The following is a 20,229-nucleotide window of genomic DNA, read 5'->3' as shown; positions in this document are numbered from 1 at the left end:
AGCACGATTCCTTTCCAAGGTTGCGATTCAAGGCTGAAGCTTGCGAACCATAGAGCCTTTGGTATTCCTTAGAGGTTTAGGAACCGAAAATCCTTGAAATCTGAAAATCATTAACTTCAACAAATTGAATCAATTTACCTCATGTCTTTCGGAACCGTTGGATTGCGGTTTCCATCGTAAGAACCATTAGAGCCCTATTTAGGAACACTTACGTCATGTCGTGTCCTAGGTTTTAGGGAGTCCTAGAGTTAGGAGTCCATCCTCATCACGGGCGTTTGCTATGTATAGCAACCGTCCCATAGATCTAGTTACACTAGTCACCCAATTTTCCCTTAGGATAAACCTAGTTACCTAGGATGTAGGTTAACCTGCATTAGTCTAAGGGACGTCTTGCACTTAGATATGATCATATAGCATCTTAGATGAGGTCCTAGGATAATAAAATCTTCAACTTGAATTAAATAACTTATCTTAAAACTGTTGAAACAGTCAATCCAGTCTAGATCGGTGTCCTAGATGAGTTAGGCATAAATAGCTTAGTTCAGGTGCACCGAACTACGTCGACTTTGATCCCAGTGAGGCTTGGGTATGTAGGCAGCTTGGATGCTTGATGGCATACCAATCACGAGTCGGCTCCACACACAAATGGTGGGGTTTTGTATATTAGTTTTCTTATAAATTCTTAATTAAAATATGTAGGATTTTTCTCAAATTAGCATTTTAGAAGAACTTTCACTTAGATTGAATTCAAACAAATTAAGAAAATCAAGATACACATTTAGGAATTACACTGAAATTAGATCTTAGGATGCATGTCATGTAGTTCGCACATTAATATAGAGTTAAATGAGCCATTTAAAAGAAATTCAAAAGAGATAACTTTTGGAATTGAAGACCGATTATCGGGCAGGAATGGTGCATGTGGTGGTAACTCCCCATACCTTCCATTCTCGTAACCGGTAACGAGTCTAGATTTCTGGTCAATTATGGGTCCTAGATCCCTCATCTAGGTGGCGACTCTGTCACTCTCTTTTGTGTGGAATTCAGATTGCCTTAGTAATCCCAAGTTTACGGAAAAGATGAATTAAATCACACCTTGCTAGGCTCGGCGGCTTACCCCTGCCCTTATGGGTACTGGGTTGCACGTTTGTTTGCACCCTATGGCTTGGTTGCTGCCTGCTTGGTTGGGTCCCACAATATCCCTACTGTTCAAATGAGTGAACGAATTGATGAAATGATCAGCCATATTTCTCTGTGAATGTTCACGCGGAAGAGCTTTAATAGCATCGGCTATCCAGTTGTCCAACAAAATGTTCGCCATAATCAGACCTCACACAAAGATAGGAAGGGATAATGAGGGAATGAAGATAACTTGGAATAATCAAAGAATAGAGATAAACTTAACGATCAAACATAAGAAGGATACAATTGGCGACATCGAATGTTCCACTGATGATCAAAGATGATCAGAAACTCAGAAACGAGACTGCGGTCACAAAATGACAAAAGTAGATCATAGACTGGATCTAAATCTGGAAGATGGATGTCAAAACTGTATGAACAAGGAGATCAACAATGATAGACTATGGTCATAGAGACAGCAGACAAACTGTCGACCATATCTAAAGACAAAACAAGCAAAAATTTGATTAATACATACGCAATATGAATGACACAACAAAAGAATGGATAAATGAGGTTTGAATCTGAAGGATAAAAACAGGTGAAATTTATCATCACTGGGTCAAGGAATAAATCGTAGCTATGAGTGTAACAAGTATAAGCCAGTAGCCAGGTTTAGATCTGAGAGATGAATAGACATGACAGATTGATTCAAGCCAGGAATCTCTACTAGAAAGTAGGTCCTAATCTTATAATCAAGCGATATATGGACAAAAATCTCAATGAATAGAGCAAAAGATAGGCCACGACCATGAGAGGGGCAAGTAAAAGCCACTGGTCGGGTCTAGATCTGAAAAACGGACTGATACAACTGATTAGATTAGATAAGGAAGCCTCACTAAAGAGTAGGCCCCAATCTGATAATCAATAGATAGACATATACATATATATCCTAACCAGGGGCACCAGCTCTAAATATAATCCCGCAGAGTCAAAACACTTGACTCAAGACAGACATGTGAGTACACTAGAACTGCGTTGTAGCCACATAAGATGAGCTACAATAATCTATGCATAGGACATGGCTCCTAAATCTAGGCTCCAACATGCGCAAGCAACACATGTTCGTCTTTATATAGATGCAATATATATATAAGCACATGCAGATCCTAATTGGGTTTTACTAAGTCAGCAGATATATTCATATACATAATATATTTAAAATGAAAGTAGAGCTCCGGACTCAATATATCGGGTACAATGCTTACGATCCATACTTTAGATGTATAACACAAGTACGCCTAGTGTTATACATAGTATGCTTCATTTCTCATCGGCTGCCGTAAACACAAGTACGCCTAGTGTTTACGGCTGCAGCACGAGCGCATAGCTTGGAAATAGATACAACAATCCCATCAGGGTAATGACATCCCATCTGACATGTACTGTATCTATCCCATGGAGCCAATAATATTACAATCAATAAAAGAAAATGTAAGCCCAATGGTTTTTACCTTGGCATTCCCATCTTGTTTTGATGATTCCAATACACAAGTGATCATTTATCACTAATGTGTTTGTTTGTCTAAGTTGTAGATCTTGATAAAGTAAGATCAAGGATGCTTGGATTGAAGGCCAAGAAGCCCACATTGGACCACTAATTGGAAGGCCAAAGTCATCAAGCAAGAAGTCATGAAGACTTGAAGACATGAAGAAATTAATATTGAAGACCATTTTTTGTCTTTTAGAATGTAATTGATCCAAACCTAGATTAGGTTTTTAGAGGCATAATTAAAGTAATCTCACACACCCTAAATAAACAAGTGATTGTATTTGTGGAGTTCCAACACCTTGGAACCCTCATAGCAATCCCATCTTGGTTGAGAACTGGAAGCCCAAAAACAGAATTGAAAATCTGCTCTGCATAGGCTTCTCGGAACTCCGAGAGTTTTTCTCGGAACTCCGAGAATTCTCGGAACTCCGAGAATTATTCTCGGAACTCCGAGAAATGGTCCAGTAGACTTTTTCCAACTTCTGTGTGGCTTCTCGGAACTCCGAGATTTTTTCTCGGAACTCCGAGAATTATTCTCGGAACTCCGAGAACACTCCAACGGTCTGAAAAAGAGCCGTTTGGAATTTTGCTGGAATTACCGTAATGCCACTGAACGGTCATATTTTATTTTTCCTATAAATATGGGTGTTCTAAACATACAAACTAATCAATCCTAACACTCTTAAACTTCATTTGAATACCCAAGAGTGAATCAAGCTTCAATTGTGCATCTCATCACCAACTCTAGGATTTGGATCATAGGCTCTCAATTGTACATCTTTTGTAACCCTTGTGAAGGGATTTTTTAGTTCTTTCTTTCATCTTTCAAGATTTGTATTCGGGCGAGTATTCGGAGAAGCGAAGCCCTTTTTCTCCGTGGTGAGGATTGCCACCAAGGTTAAAGCAATTGTAATTGGCACCGATCTTCGCCAAGGTTAAGAAGATCAAATAGTGAAGCCATCAACGGGTTTGGTTGGTGGAGTGGAGTAGGCCTCGGGTTTGAGGACCGAACCACTTTAAATCTCGGGTGCACTCTTTCTATCTCTTTGCTCTTTCATTTGCATTGCACCATTAGATTTAACTTGTATGCTTAAAATATTGTTTTTGATCTCTTAATCGGTTTAAGTTTTTCAAATTGGTAAATTCTAGTTTTCTTAAACAACCGTATTCTCCCTCCTCATAGTTGCCATTTCTATTATAACTTGGGACCCCCTATATCGGATTTTCACTTGGTATCAGAGCCTTGGCTCTTAAAAGATTTTAAAATTTTTTGTGAAAGTTATTTCAAAATCTAACTAGGGAAAGATTTTATTTGGCAACTTCTAATTGTGAAATGGCACACCAAATTGGAACCGGACTTCCGGAAGGCCATTCCACAACTAGACCTCCTTTCTTCAATGGGTCAAACTATGGACATTGGAAAACAAGGATGCGCATCTATCTTCTTTCGATAGATGTGGAACTTTGGTACATTGTTGAAAATGGATACAATGTACCTTCCAAACCTTTTGAAGAATGGAATGTGGTAGAGAAAAGGCAAGCTAATTTGAACTACAAAGCAATAAATTCCTTGTTTTGTGCCTTAGCTACCGAGGAGTTTAATAGAGTTGCTCTTTTTGATTCCGCCAAGACTATTTGGGATACCCTTGCAACTACCCATGAGGGAACATCACAAGTCAAGGATTCCAAAATAAACTTGTTAAAGAGCAAGTATGAAATGTTTAGAATGAGTCCAAACGAGAGTATTTCGGAAATGTATACTCGTTTTTCTATTATTTCTAACGAACTAGCTAATCTTGGTAAATCTTATCCTAACGATGAGCTTGTGAGTAAGTTACTTAGGTCTCTTCCTCCCCATTGGGATCCAAAGGTGACCGCGATTCAAGAGTCAAAAAATCTCAAGACGCTAACCATAGAGGAGCTTGTAGGATCTCTCATCACCCATGAGATGCTCCTTACTAGCCGACAAGAGGAAAAGAAGCCAAAGGAGAAGGAGAGGGAATTTAGATCCCTAGCACTCAAGACTTCCAAGGAAGACTCATCAAGTGAAGCGGATAGTGACGAAGAAGAAGCTTTACGAAGATTCAAGAGCTTGTGGAGAAAGAAGCATAAGAAAGATAAGAAAAAGAAAGAAGAAAGTGATGTTGATGGAGCCTTAAGATGCTTCAATTGCAAGAAGATAGGACACAAAAGACCGGATTGTCCACTTCTAAAATCAACTTCCTCTAAGTACAAGGGTAAGAAGGATTGGAAGAAGCATAAGGCTCTTGCCGCCGGTTGGGATGCGTTAAGCACATCGGGCAAAAGCTCAAGTGAAGGGGAAGAAAATAAAAAAGATGATCTTTGCTTCATGACATTCACCCATGAAGTTGAGGTAAACTCTAACCCCTCATATTCTTCATCTAGTAGTAAAAGTGATAGCATACCTTATGATGAATTATGTGAAACCTTGCATACCCAAATTTCCAAAAACAAAGTTCTTAAAAAATCCATTTTAAAGTTAGAAAAAGAACTTGAATTTTTGAAAAGTGATTTATCTTCTTCCATATCTCAAGAACAAGTTACACTTGAAAATCATAAACTTGAGATTAATACCCTTAAGGGTAGTTTGGATGAGAAAACTTGCCAACTTTTAAAATTTCAAAATATGGCAAGCTCCTCCAATTCTTATGAAGATGAAAGAAATGAGCTTTTAGTTCAAACATCCCATCTTCATAATGAAAATGAAAGACTTAGATTATGTTTACATGGATTTCTAAATGGAAATAAAATTATTGACATAATCCTAAGTAAAACTAGTCTTAGACCTCAACATGCTTATCATGATAGGACTAGTGTATCTAACCCTCTTGTTAGATGCCATTTTGTGGAATGAATGGTCATTACCAATTCCAATGTGCATCCAAGAGTAGGGCTAGATGTGGGACCAAGAAATCTTGGGTTCCCAAAACCCCCATATGATGATATTCATATTGTGTAGATTAGGGGTTTTTGAACTTAAAATTGAATATATTTCATTTGTATGTTTTTTTTTGATAACCCCTCTTGTATTGTAAAATTATTTTAACTAGGGGGAGTTAAAATTGAATTTTTCTTTGAAAAAGGGGGAGCTTTAAAATTGTAAATTTTAAACCCTTGTTTTTCTTACCCCTTCTTTTTGTTGATGACAAAGGGGGAGAAGAATCTAGAGTAAAGTCTCTAGTGTAAGAAAAATGTGAAAAGAGTATATGCTTTGATTTGTAAATCTCTTGTGCTTGTCATCATAAAAAAGGGGGAGATTGTAAGCCCAATGGTTTTTACCTTGGCATTCCCATCTTGTTTTGATGATTCCAATACACAAGTGATCATTTATCACTAATGTGTTTGTTTGTCTAAGTTGTAGATCTTGATAAAGTAAGATCAAGGATGCTTGGATTGAAGGCCAAGAAGCCCACATTGGACCACTAATTGGAAGGCCAAAGTCATCAAGCAAGAAGTCATGAAGACTTGAAGACATGAAGAAATTAATATTGAAGACCATTTTTTGTCTTTTAGAATGTAATTGATCCAAACCTAGATTAGGTTTTTAGAGGCATAATTAAAGTAATCTCACACACCCTAAATAAACAAGTGATTGTATTTGTGGAGTTCCAACACCTTGGAACCCTCATAGCAATCCCATCTTGGTTGAGAACTGGAAGCCCAAAAACAGAATTGAAAATCTGCTCTGCATAGGCTTCTCGGAACTCCGAGAGTTTTTCTCGGAACTCCGAGAATTCTCGGAACTCCGAGAATTATTCTCGGAACTCCGAGAAATGGTCCAGTAGACTTTTTCCAACTTCTGTGTGGCTTCTCGGAACTCCGAGATTTTTTCTCGGAACTCCGAGAATTATTCTCGGAACTCCGAGAACACTCCAACGGTCTGAAAAAGAGCCGTTTGGAATTTTGCTGGAATTACCGTAATGCCACTGAACGGTCATATTTTATTTTTCCTATAAATATGGGTGTTCTAAACATACAAACTAATCAATCCTAACACTCTTAAACTTCATTTGAATACCCAAGAGTGAATCAAGCTTCAATTGTGCATCTCATCACCAACTCTAGGATTTGGATCATAGGCTCTCAATTGTACATCTTTTGTAACCCTTGTGAAGGGATTTTTTAGTTCTTTCTTTCATCTTTCAAGATTTGTATTCGGGCGAGTATTCGGAGAAGCGGAGCCCTTTTTCTCCGTGGTGAGGATTGCCACCAAGGTTAAAGCAATTGTAATTGGCACCGATCTTCGCCAAGGTTAAGAAGATCAAATAGTGAAGCCATCAACGGGTTTGGTTGGTGGAGTGGAGTAGGCCTCGGGTTTGAGGACCGAACCACTTTAAATCTCGGGTGCACTCTTTCTATCTCTTTGCTCTTTCATTTGCATTGCACCATTAGATTTAACTTGTATGCTTAAAATATTGTTTTTGATCTCTTAATCGGTTTAAGTTTTTCAAATTGGTAAATTCTAGTTTTCTTAAACAACCGTATTCTCCCTCCTCATAGTTGCCATTTCTATTATAACTTGGGACCCCCTATATCGGATTTTCAGAAAATAAAGAACAAAATGAGGTATGCTGTGCAGTGTGTGAATCCCTTGTTTTAAATACCTGTTTGGTGCCCCTGGATTCTAAGCAATTAAATTCTCATTTCACATGATTTTAACTCAAATCTTTTCAAAATTAATTAAAATGGCATTTATACAGAATTAGGCAATGTTTGAAGAATTCCCCAGCAGAGTCGCCAGCCTGTGGACCCCGATCCTGAGAGAGATGAGGAAACGAGTCCCTACATCCTCTTGATCTCCACATGAAAGAGAGCTCTACCAAGGAACTCTCGAAACAGTGTCACCCTCATAGCATAGCACGAGTGACGATACAAAATAATTCAGAGTCGCCATCCATGGATAGGCCATGGAACCCCAAAATCAAATCTTCTGTGCAATGGATAACCAGAAATATATATAGGTCCGTGCCTGATTACGAATGGAGAAGGTCCGAAGAGCACCTCTAATTCGTCCGAGTGCGAACACTTGGTCTCTTATGCCATTTTTATTAATTCTAAACAACTTTGGGCAAAATCATGTGAAATGGGAACATATATCTCCGAGAAGACTTCTAACTAGTCATGCATGTCTCGGAGATGATTAATAAGCACACACAAAAGAAATGAAATAAGTGTCACCTAAGAATAACTAGGTTATGAGTGTAGTACCTAATTGGTGTCTAAATTCTGGTATACAAACACATGCATATTACAGCTACAGGTATAGGATCAGTACAAGAAAGTAAGAAAATACATCAAAACATACAATAACAACACAACAAATCCTAAGACTCTAAACCATTTAGCCCGAGTTCTCGGATGGTCTGGTATTCATCCAAAGAAGCCAACGTATCCCCGCGTCCGCAAGAATCAGAGCAACGTAGTTCTTCGCGCCTATTCTAAGCTATGATGCCTAAGACACCTAGACCTCTATCCTAGACTCGATCTAACAGACCGGATGTAGACACCCCATTTTGACCGGACCTGTTTGAGCAACCCCATCAAATCATTGAATTGGAACCCCAAATTCTACCTTAGAGCAGGTTAGGGTCCCACCGAGTTCTCTGCAAAATTTCGATGAAATCCGAGTAGTTTTACCTAATGAGCTAACCAAGACAGTGTGCATAGTGCAAAGGCAGAAGGGGAGTGGATTGTCCATTCGGGAAGGTGCCCATATCAATCCAGAAAAGAAGAGAAAATGTGCCCTGTTTTCTACTCGGACCACCCCCTGTAGAGTTGAAAAGAGCATTCATAATACACTAGAAGGGGCTGTTAAGAGTAAGAGAAGGAGTGCTAATATATCATTATTTTGTATGGTCATTTTTACCCTAGTTCACCTTGTAGCTAAAAGGAGTAGTCATAAAATACTAGATAAGTCTGTCCAAGGCAAGAAGAGGGGGACCGAATTTGTCCTTTTGGCTTGTCTTGCAAGCATTGAACAAGGACCATAGGATTAAAAGGGAAATGGATGGCTGAGATTAGGAGGAGGGTGACAACCCTAGCTATAAAATCATAAATCTCATGGGTATAGGGGGGATTTTTATTTTTATTTTTCTAAATAAAAAAAGAAAAAGAAAGAAGGAGAAGAGTAGCAGAGGGAGGAGGAAGAAAAGGGAAATCCCTAAAAACCCAGACCCATCTTCTCCACCCTAAAAATCCAAACCCCTCTTCTCCAACCTTCTCCATCTTCTTCTTCTTCTTCTTCTTCTTCTTCTTCTTCTTCTTCTTCTTCTTCTTTTTCTTCCCTACCTCCAACCTCACTCCCGCCGGAGCTCCGGCCGAATCCCACCATCTCCATGGATTCCGGCCTCCATCACAAGCAATCACCATCGTATTCAACCCATACCTCTACCCTCAACATTCCCTGTTTCTACCCCTTCCTTTTTAACACCAAACCCATTTGGTCGTCTTCGTCAAACCCCACTCTGCAACATCCAAAATCCAAAAAAAAAAAAAAAACCTAACTAATTTCCCCAATTTGCAGACCCTCTTCCCCGACCATCCTACTCGGAATCCGGCCATACCCATATCCCCCCACCGTCCACTTCACCACCTTAATCTCCACCATCTTCTTCAACCCCCATCTCAAACCCATCTCAACCACACCCAATCGCCCTCCCCAATCGCCCATTTTCATTGGACATTTCAGCAGGAGGACTTCCTATTTGGGCAAAAATTACAGGGGGAGAGAAAGAAACAGAGGGAGATGGAGGAGAAATAGAAGGGGAAATCCCATTCAGTGGGGAGACTTTTCTTCCTATTTGTAGAGAAGCTACAAATCAGAGGAGAGAAAGGGAGTTTGAGCTCCATCTTCACTTCCAGCCGCTTTGCCGATCTCCCATCTCTTCCACACCATCACCGCCGGTCAGCACCCCCATCTCTTTTCTCTGCCATCATCCATCACCCCATTTTAAACCCATGTTATCCTAAGCCCCTATTGAAACTCATTTCATTTTCACCATTTCCAAAACATTCACCTCTACCCCATCACACCATCAAAACCCCATTGAAACCATCCAATTAAACCCCAATTTCATTTTCTCTTGCAACCCCAACTCCGGCCGGAATCCGATCATCCACCATGGAATCCGGCCATCCCACTCAAAATCCGAGATCACCCCTTCCACCTTCACTTACAGATCACCTCTCCATCTTCCCCAAATCACGTTTCCACACCATTTGTAGCTGTTGAAACCCAAACCCCCTTTTTTTTAGAACCAAACCCTCATCTTCCCCTTAACCCCACTACCGAACCACCCCAAGGCCTATCCTTCATCCAAAAATCCCTTGGTCAAACCCATTTTCATCTCCTCAATCTACTTTGAAACCCATATTAAATCCCTCATTAAACCCCCATTTCTAGCTACCCGTTTTCCCTTTCCTTTGGATTCTCGAGGAAATTTCGCGGCATTGGTGAGGGCTCTAGGAAAGACAAAGGCGAAAAGTCGTGATTCTCAGTGGGTTTCACTCGAATTACTCTGGTAATTCATATGAATTTTTGTTATCTTCTCTTTGTGATGCTGGATTTTCTCCTCTAAAAGCTTGGATTCTTTGTTTTTCTCTTGGATTGGATTAGGAACTTCAACATTCACCAGTTTTGTTTTAATAGCATTATGAATTTCTAAATCAAATGGTTCTTTTATTTCGAAAAATTTTAACAGCCAATACCTTATGACTTTGATAAAATTGGATCCTCACTCAATTATCATTGATCTTGGTTTATATATCTCGTCTGAATATAGTTCATTTGCTAACTTGCTAAATCCATGAGAATGATGTGCATGACTGTAATTTGGATGCTGCTGTAAGACGATTCATGGGTCTGGATTATCCATATCATAACAGGCATCTGGAACCCCAATTTTGTCTGGTGTTGATTTACTTTCATGATAAAGAAGATTTTTATCATAGGAAGCACCAATCTATTACAATGGAATGTGCTTGATTTATTTGTCCCATCGTAATTAGTTTGATTGCTTTGACTAGAAGAGATAAGCTAATTATAATGTGGTCTTTAGGGCATGATGGTGCTCATAACAGTTTCCCCTATTTATTAGCACTAATAAATACATGAATTTAGCTTGTCCTTCTTGCCTTGTTATGTTTTCATATTTTCTTTGGAAATCATAAGGATCCTCTATTATTTTCTGGCTTGGCGGTGTTTAAGTTCTTTTAGTTTCTATAGCCATTAAATCTTTTGGTTGGGTTTTACTTTTTGATAAAATCTTACTTTCAAGGCTTTTACTTAATTCGGACATTATATCTTTCTTAGTCTCTACTGCCTTGATTAATATATTGAACCCAGTTGGATTTTAGATTTCAAATAAGTGCATTCGGATGGCGTGTAAAGGGGATTCTTGGCTTTGTCTGCCTTTGGGTAGACTTGAGGACTTTTGAAGAGCATATCCTGATTATCTAGTCATGATAATGAGGGGTTCCTTATTTTAGAATTGGAGTTGGGATGATTGCGCGTGGTCCAGGCTGCTTGTCTGCAATTGCGTGATCCAAATCTCATGTCTTGTTATTGTTCTCTTTCACTCGGCTTGCTCAGAGGTTCATTTTGAGATAGTATAAGGATATTGCCTAATCTTACTATGCTTGTCTATCCTCGCCAGAATGTTTCAAACTTCTACTGCCTCGAGTTGTTCTAGATTTTAATTTCAAATCACTATCTCTTTAATTCTTCTGAACCTTGTCTTACATTTGAGATATGTGTCTCTTTGAATTTATGGACCCATCGATTTTAGGAACATCTCTTGAGTAGAGGCGATGATGGAATATTTCTTGAGCCAACCCCTTGCCCTTCTTATCATTTTTCCCATCTTAGGGTCTTCACAGGGTTTGAGGGGTTTCCTTTCTTTCCGGGACTATTCTTTGCACGTTCCTCGGGATCCTTTCCGAGTTTCGGGATTCCATCGATTTTGGGAACACTTCTCTCGGGTTTAGGCGGCGACTATGGAACGTTTCTTGAGCCAATCTCTTCCCTTCCTGCCTTAGAGTTTTCGCAGGTTAAGGGATTCCCTCCTCTTAGAGTGTTTAACTAGTTAGGACCCTTCCTCAGTGACTGATTGTTTAGTAATTCTTCTTATAGGGTTTTTGTCTGTCCCTTTTGTTTAGAAGTCTACCCTCGGGGTTAGAAGCTTTTCATCTCTCGTTTGTTTAAGGTTTTCCCTCGCGGGTTAGATATCGTCTCCTTTGGAGATTGATTATGGTTCGTTAGTTTTATTTTCGTCTCTTTGAGATTGTTCTTTTCCTTGGGACTTTAGTTCCCCCGTTTTGATTTCTTCCCTCTTAGGCTTTAGGGATCCCGTTTTCCTCTGTAATCCTCAACCGCGATATGGTGGGTATAGAGGCTCTTCTATCGGATCCCCTTTAGCTGAAAGAGTGTTAACTCTTTTTTTTTAAACTCCAAAAAAACATTAACAGCATTTGAAAATTTAAAGCATTTTGTGCGTAGTTAGGAAAGTTTGCTTTCGTACGTTGGCTTGATCCTCTTTCACGAGGTACGTAGTGCAGCTTGGGATTCTTATCCTAGGTCCAGCCAAACCTTTGTAAATAAATCATTTAACCCTTTTAAAAAAATACCAAAAATCTTTTATACCTGTTTTCAAAAGCTCTTCCTCTAGAGTTAGGAGTTTCTCCTAGATAGAGAGTTTCTTTTAGAGGTTGTAGGAACCACCTGCATTAGCTTAGGGCTAACCTGCATTTAGTTAGGGCATATATGGTGTCCTAAAATCCACAATCCACTGGAATATAAATAATCGCACAAGAAGCTTTAATAACTAGTCCTTGGTAGAGCTCTCCTTCAGGATCAGGATGTATCTCATTCGGTTTGTATCGCCACTCATGCTATGCTGTGAGGGTGGCAACAGTTTCGAGAGTTCCTTGGTAGAGCTCTCCTTCACATTGTGGAGATCCAGAGGATGTAGGGACTCGTTCCCTCAGGATCGGGGTCCACAGGCTGGCGACTTTGCTGGGGAGTTCTTGAAACATTGCCTAACTCTGTTAAAATGCCATTTTTACTAACTTTGGAGGAATTTGGGTTAAAATCATTTTAAATGGGAACCTTTTCGCTTAGAATCCAGGGGCACCAGATAGGTGCGTAATTAAAACAAGGGATTCACACACTACACATTAAGCATTATCATATTTTTTATTTCTTTCATTGTTTTTCATTATTAGCTCCACGGGATAGATACAATGCGTGCCCGACTGGGATACCATACCCTGATGGTGCTGTTGTATTTATTTCCAAGCTATGCGCCGGTGCTGCAGCCGTAAACACTGGCGTACTTGTGTTTACAGCAGCCGATGAGCAGTGAAGCATACTATGTATAACATTGGGCGTACTTTTGTTATACATATTAAGTATGGTTCATACGCATAGTACCCGATAAATTGAGTCCGGAGCCCTACCTTGTTTTATATATTATGTATATACTTACTGACTTAGTGAAACCCAACTAGGAAGTACCCGTGTTTATATATGTACATGTTGCATTTATATAAGGACGAGCGTGTGTTGCTTACACATGTGAAGCCTAGAGTTAGGAGCTTTGTCCCATTTGTAGACTAGGGTAGCTCACCTTGCGTGGCTACAACACGGTCCTAGTACACTCATCAGTCTGTCTTGAGTCGAGACTTTCTCGACTCTGTTAGATTAGATTAGGGCTGGTGCCCCTGGTTAGGGTGTATATATATATATATATGTGTGTATATATATGTGTGTATAATGTATTATTTCTTAGATTAGGGCTTATCCTTTCGAATAAGGTTTCTTTATCTATTTCAGTCATACCATTCTTTCAGACCCGGTCGATGACTCTTGCTCTTGCTTGGTCATCATCCAGATCGCAGTCTACCCTGTCATCTTTATCATATGATTATTCTTGTATCTCGAATTTATATCCGTTTTGTCGGCTGTCAAATCGGGGCCTGCTTTCTACAAAGATTTTCTAATCTATTATCGCCGATTAGAGTTTGTTCACTACTTCAGTCTTGGATCTGGCCAAAGGTTCTTGTTCACCACCTTTTATGCCCATGGTACGTTTCTTGATTCCTCGTCCTCCGTTTCATTTAAAATCTATGAACCTAATCATTTCTTGCTAGCTGTTAGACCAGGGCATGTCTATCAATGAAGTTTTCTGGTCTATCCATTAGCCACATTGTTTCATTCCCCAGCCTTCGGACCTGGTCAATAATTTTCCTCTATCGTCATTCTGATCATGGTCTGCCTTTTGTCTCTCGAGTGTACAGTTGTGTCGTTCCTTTGTACATGACTTATTTGCCGAGTCGATTTGTAGTTACCTTCCTGTACCTACACCATTGTTGAGATGTATTGTTTAGATTAGGACCCATTTTCAGTGGGTATTCCTGGTCTAACTCATCCTATCTACATTCTCTTGATTTGGTTGGTGGCATTTCCCTTGCCATTGTTAAAACCATAATCTGTCTTCTCGTCTTCGGATTGTACATTTCTCTTGTGTGTGTATGATTCTGTCGGTTGATTAGATTAGGACCCATTTCTAGTGGGGGATTCCTGGTTTAATCAATTATATTTACATTCTTTCAAATTCACCTGACGGGTGGCCTGTACTTGTCACTCTCATGGCCATAGTCTACTTACTGCCCTTTGATTGTATATCCATTCTTTTGTTGTGTCATAGATTCATGTTGTGTATATATTACTCATTAGGTTAGATTCTTGCTTGTTTACTAGTTGTGTCTTAGATCTGGTCGATGGCTTGTCCTGTGTCTCTATAGCCATGATATATCTTTTGGTCTTTTGGTCACAAAATCCGAACCATGACCAAGCGTCGTCATTCATGGTCAGTCCTTCATGTGATTACATCTCCGTGGTGACCATATTCTGCTTGCTGATTGTGTGCTTATCTTGCCATCATTATTTGAGTGCAAGTATCCTTGCAGAGAGTCATACATTACTGAGTTTCTATTCATTTACCCTTATGTTGAGTTGCGGGGATCACCCTATATAGCCGTCATGCTGCCAAATTTTGTATAAACACCTTGAGCGTGATCGCTATCTTTTCAGAGTTATTGATAGGCCATGAGTTTACTTTACCACGATCCTTTTTAAGGCCGTCATGCTGTCAGATTTTACTCAACTCATTTTCAGTGTGATCGCTATCCTTTAGGATTATTGATAAGTCATGTGCTTACCCTACCATGATCCCTCTTACAATGATTATGATGCTGGTTCCTACCCAATGCAGAGATGCGTTTGTATTATCTCTTGTTTCAACTTGTGTATGACATTTCCATGAGATTGCCTCATACTAAAATCAGTTTTTGTCAATTCCATGACAGGAGTCTGACCTAATTGACCTCACCCATTTGTTGAACCAGTTTCCTTTCATTTCACCTAATCAGGTCAACAGGACTCATATCAGGGTTGAATCCCAAGTCATTGACATCATGGAAGAAGGTGTACTACTCATATATTTTCAGTGCCAGTTCATCATTATCGAAAAAAAAATTGTCCTGTGTTGTTAAGGTTTTTTTTTCATTGAGTTTGTACCAACTTTCTTCTCTCAGAGTTGATAAGTCCTACTATGTTAATGTCAAAAAAGAAAAAGAAAAAAAGAAATGATGTGTGTCATGTTTGTCAGTCGTGTTCATTGAGAGTCTGTAGTTTACGTCCTTTGTCAAGTTCAATGTAGAGCCCATTGAGGTGCGTAAAAAAAAAGAGAGTTTCTGATGTACTTAAGAGTCTTCAATTCAATAAAGTTGTTGGTTTCGAATCTTTGATGTTCTATGATTCACTCTTAGATCTAATGTTTAAATAACTAAAGACACCATCTTGGATGAGATTGCAGACGAAATTCCCCTCGAGATCTGAAAAGGTCAAACGAGAGGAAGAGCGTCTAGCATAGCCACTTGAAGAAGAAATCGAAGCTATCAATAGTGGTATCGAAATCCGAGACTCGGGAAAGATGGATTGGCAAAAGTTTATCTCCCGAGGAGCGTGAAGAATTGATAAACCTATTTAGAGGGGTTCAAGGAAGTTTTGTTTGATCCTACAAGGATAAACCGGGTGAATGCTCTGGTGTGATGCAAGACAGGGCTCCACCATCTTCAGACATCAAGTTGAAAGTGAAAATTTTAGAGAGTGAAGCATCAGACATCCAGTGGAGCTGATAAGATATTGAGAGAAGACTTTCAGAAATTGAAGTCACAGATTTGAGCCCTAAAGAAAAGAAACACTTGGGCTACGTGTATTCAATGAGATTTCGAGTCGCAACATCTCAAGCGTATGGACATTTCTAATGTATAAAAAAAGAAGTGAGAGAAACAAAAAAAAAGAGAAGTGATTGGGTCTCTAAGACAACTCCTTAGAAATATCAAGGACCCAGATGATGGAGTCAGAGAGATAAATTGAATATGATTAATGTCTTCAACATTTGGAGACTCATGAGAGTTGTGGAATCTTAGATATGGATTCAAGATTTTCACGACAAGAGATGGGCACCGTGGTTGAAGTCTCGTCAGAAAACCGCCAGACTCCTCGGCAAAAATATTCAATGCCTTTGAACCTACTTCACCCAAAAGAGCTTGTACATCAAATATATCAGGAGGCCATCATTGGACGTTTGAACCTTTATTAGCCAAAATCCTAACGTTTTAAAATCCATTTGTAAACCCTTTGGGCCAAAAGTCAAATCAAACCCTTTCCTTCTAACCACATTATAAACCAGGGGCATTTTTTTTTTTAGAGAGTTTGAACTACGTTATGACCTGATCCCCACCTCTTCAGGGGTACGTAGGCGTCTGATTAATTCAGATTCGGTCAACCTAGGGGATAAAAGCTAAATCATCCCCATTTCAAAATTTTGAAGCTAAAAAGCTAAACCATTCTTTGTTAAACCCCATGGCGAACTACGAGGACCTAATCCTCCATTTTTGGGGTACGTAGGTAGTCTGGCAAGACCAGATTCGGTCCAAATCGTTTGAACTTTAAATATCCCACCCTTTTGAACCTAAGCCTTCCTAAAAAGTCCATTTGGTGAAACAAACAAAGGTTCGAGGCGAATCAAAAGAAAAACAGAAAAATGAGAAAAATGAGAGTCTGAAGACCCACTAGGTTGAAAACCCGAAAGGGCGGCCTAAATGAAATCATGTGCTTGCTAAGTCAATAACCAAAGAAGTTGGCTTATGCAAAGGCAAGGTAGCGGTCTGCTAGATTGAAAATTTGAAGAGGTAATCTAGTCAGAGTCAAAGAATTTTCATGAAGAGAGAATTGATGAGGTACAAAATGAGTTCTTTAGTTATGCAGAATTTTCAAGTTTGAGTTGTGACTTCTTTCGAAGAGAGAAATCAAGGAAACGGAGAAGCATTCTCAAACAAGGTAGGATCCCAGAACCCGAGTAGTGTCGGCAATACTTGCTTTGATACTTTTCTAAACTAGGGGCATTAAGGCGGAACAATTCGAAGGGGGTAATAACCATGACAGAAATCCTGATGGAGGAAATTAGATCATCTTGACATGGTTTTCGAGATTACTCCGAGGGTGGCTAACCTTAGCATTTAAAAAATAACCCATTTTATCTAAAGGTGAATTAAAAGTGAGTTGAGTCCCTTGAATAATGTACATCTTCTTTGATAGAGTCCTTGGAAGTCTGCTCCTCATTTGTATGTGTTTTCTTTCAAGGTCCACATTGTAAGGCACTGAAAGGAAGGAGTGTATACCTTCCAAAATGAAAGATCCTGGTTTAGGTGTCCTGTTCGGACAGGCTGAATATGTCAAGTTTCAAGCAGTTGGTGGCGGAAAGAACGAACCTCAAATAGTGGTCAATGAAAGGAGAAGTCTTTGAGCTTAGCCATTTTTCCATCTTTATTCCAAAGAAAGAACCTATGCAAATCCAAAAATTTCCTTATCGATCCTTGTTCTACTTTCCTTGAGACTCTTGTCATGGAAGTACAATACACTAGGGCATCTTTTATGACTTGCGTCATAAAAGATATCAGGCATGCAAAGGCAATCGATGCTAGTGTTTACAACAAGTTGAAGTAAGAGAGATGCGAACACGTCTTAAGCCAAATCTCTAGGCTCTTCAAATGAGCCATCTTTCTAAAAGAGTCAATTTTCAAAGAAATCAATTTCCCCAGCGCAGTTTAGAATTTGCTCCCGCAACCTTCAAACCTCAGCAGAATGTTTTTCACATGTAAGGGTCAATACCTGGAAAATCCCTGCAAGTTACTTGAGTCCGATCCTCAGCAAGGAACTCGTACTCCCATTTTTCTCGGCAAGAGACATTTAATCCCAGAAAAATCAATTCTCCGATCAGTAAGTCCTCTGTGTAAATCTTATACATTCCTGGCTCTTCATGGCTTGCCATTCAGGTACACTATGGACCCTCGCTTTTTAGTGGTTCTTCGTCATCTACCTTTTAAGTTGTATCATGGGCCCACTATCCATACTCATTGTATTCATCTCCATTGCTTGTCATTATCCTTGTTCATTCTTGGCTCTTCATGGTCTACCGGTCAGGTACAACATGAACCCTTGCTTTATGAGCGGCGTTGTGATATACTCTCTAAGGTATATCATGGACCCACTATCCATGATCATTTCATTCATTTCCATTACTTATCTTTGTTCCTTTTGGGCTCTTCGTCACTTATTGCTGCGGACCCCGGATTTAATGCTTGGCTCTTCACGGTTTATTGTCGTGAACCCACGATTCCTTTCCAGCTGGGCTTTTTGTGGCCGATTACCTTGGACCTCAGATTTATTGCTAGGCTCTTCATGGTTTATTACTATGGACCCTCGATTTCCGGTTTCTTTTCAAAAAAAAATAATAATAAATAAAAAAATCCAATCCTCATTAGAATTTGGAATTCAGTTTTACAGTCCTCAAAATATAAGCAGAGTTTTTGGTTTACTTGTTTTTAAATCCGGTATTGAAAATTTGAGTCTTCTCAAATATTCTCTACCCGTTTTGTAATCCGGTATTGAAAGTTTGAGTCTTCTCAAACGTTCTCTAACCGTTTCGAAATCCGGTATTGAAAAAAAATAAAAAAAATCCAATCCTCATTAGAATTTGGAATTCAGTTTTACAGTCTTCAAAATATAAGCAGAGTTTTTGGTTTACTTGTTTTTAAATCCGGTATTGAAAATTTGAGTCTTCTCAAATATTCTCTACCCGTTTTGTAATCCGGTATTGAAAGTTTGAGTCTTCTCAAACGTTCTCTACCCGTTTTGAAATCTGGTGTTGAAAATTTGAGTCTTCTCAAATATTCTCTACCCGTTTTGTAATCCGGTATTGAAAGTTTGAGTCTTCTCAAACATTCTCCACCCGTTTTGTAATCCGGTATTGAAAGTTTGAGTCTTCTCAAACGTTCTCTACCCGTTTTGTAATCCGGTATCGGAAGTTTGAGTCTTCTCAAACATTCTTTACCCGTTTTGAATGATCTGGCTCCCGATTCCAGGATAAAAACTCGATGTATCATCATCCTATCCGGTATTGAAAGTTTGAGTCTTCTCAAACGTTCTCTACCCGTTTTGTAATCCGGTATTGAAAGTTTGAGTCTTCTCAAACATTCTTTACCCGTTTTGAATGATCTGGCTCTCGATTCCAGGATAAAAACTCAATGTATCATCATCCTATCCGGTATTGAAAGTTTGAGTCTTCTCAAACATTCTCTACCAGTTTTGTAATTCGGTATTGAAAGTTTGAGTCTTCTCAAATATTCTTTACCCGTTTCGAATTATCTGGCTCTCGATTCCAGGATAAAAACTCGATGTATCATCATCCTATCCGGTATTGAAAGTTTGAGTCTTCTCAAACGTTCTTTACCCGTTTTGTAATCCGGTATCGGAAGTTTGGGTCTTCTCAAACATTCTTTACCCGTTTTGAATGATCTGGCTCTCGATTCCAGGATAAAAACTCGATGTATCATCATCCTTCCGGTATTGAAAGTTTGAGTCTTGTCAAACGTTCTCTACCCGTTTTGTAATCCGGTATCAGAAGTTTGGGTCTTCTCAAACATTCTTTATACGTTTTTGAATGATCTGGCTCTCGATTCCAGGATAAAAACTCGATGTATCATCATCCTATCAGGTATTGATAGTTTGAGTCTTCTCAAACATTCTCTACCCGTTTTGTAATCCGGTATCGAAAGTTTGAGTCTTCTCAAACGTTCTTTACCCGTTTTGAATGATCTGGCTCTCGATTCCAGGATAAAAACTCGATGTATCATCATCCTATTCGGTATTGAAAGTTTGAGTCTTCTCAAACATTCTCTACTTGTCTTGTAATCTGGTATCGGAAGTTTGAGTCTTCTCAAACATTCTTTACCCGTTTTGAATGATCTGGCTCTCGATTCCAGGATAAAAACTCGATGTATCATCATCCTTCCGGTATTGAAAGTTTGAGTCTTCTCAAACATTCTCTACCCGTCTTGTATTCCGGTATTGATAGTTTGAGTCTCCTCAAACGTTCACTACCCGTCTTGTATTCCGGTATTGATAGTTT

The 20,229-nt window shown here is 39.3% G+C and overlaps 1 pseudogene; it reads right to left on the bottom strand.

Annotated features, from left to right (window-relative positions):
- The window catches only part of LOC143888553 (putative protein phosphatase 2C 27), a 95,855-nt pseudogene that overhangs the window by 56,408 nt on the left and 19,218 nt on the right, over positions 1-20,229 (bottom strand).

This window comes from Tasmannia lanceolata, unplaced genomic scaffold (genome assembly GCF_043159265.1).
Source record: "Tasmannia lanceolata isolate RefF3 unplaced genomic scaffold, GAP_Taslan_0.1 ptg000012l, whole genome shotgun sequence".
Lineage (NCBI taxonomy): Eukaryota > Viridiplantae > Streptophyta > Magnoliopsida > Canellales > Winteraceae > Tasmannia > Tasmannia lanceolata.
This window is presented reverse-complemented; position numbering and strand designations above follow the sequence as displayed.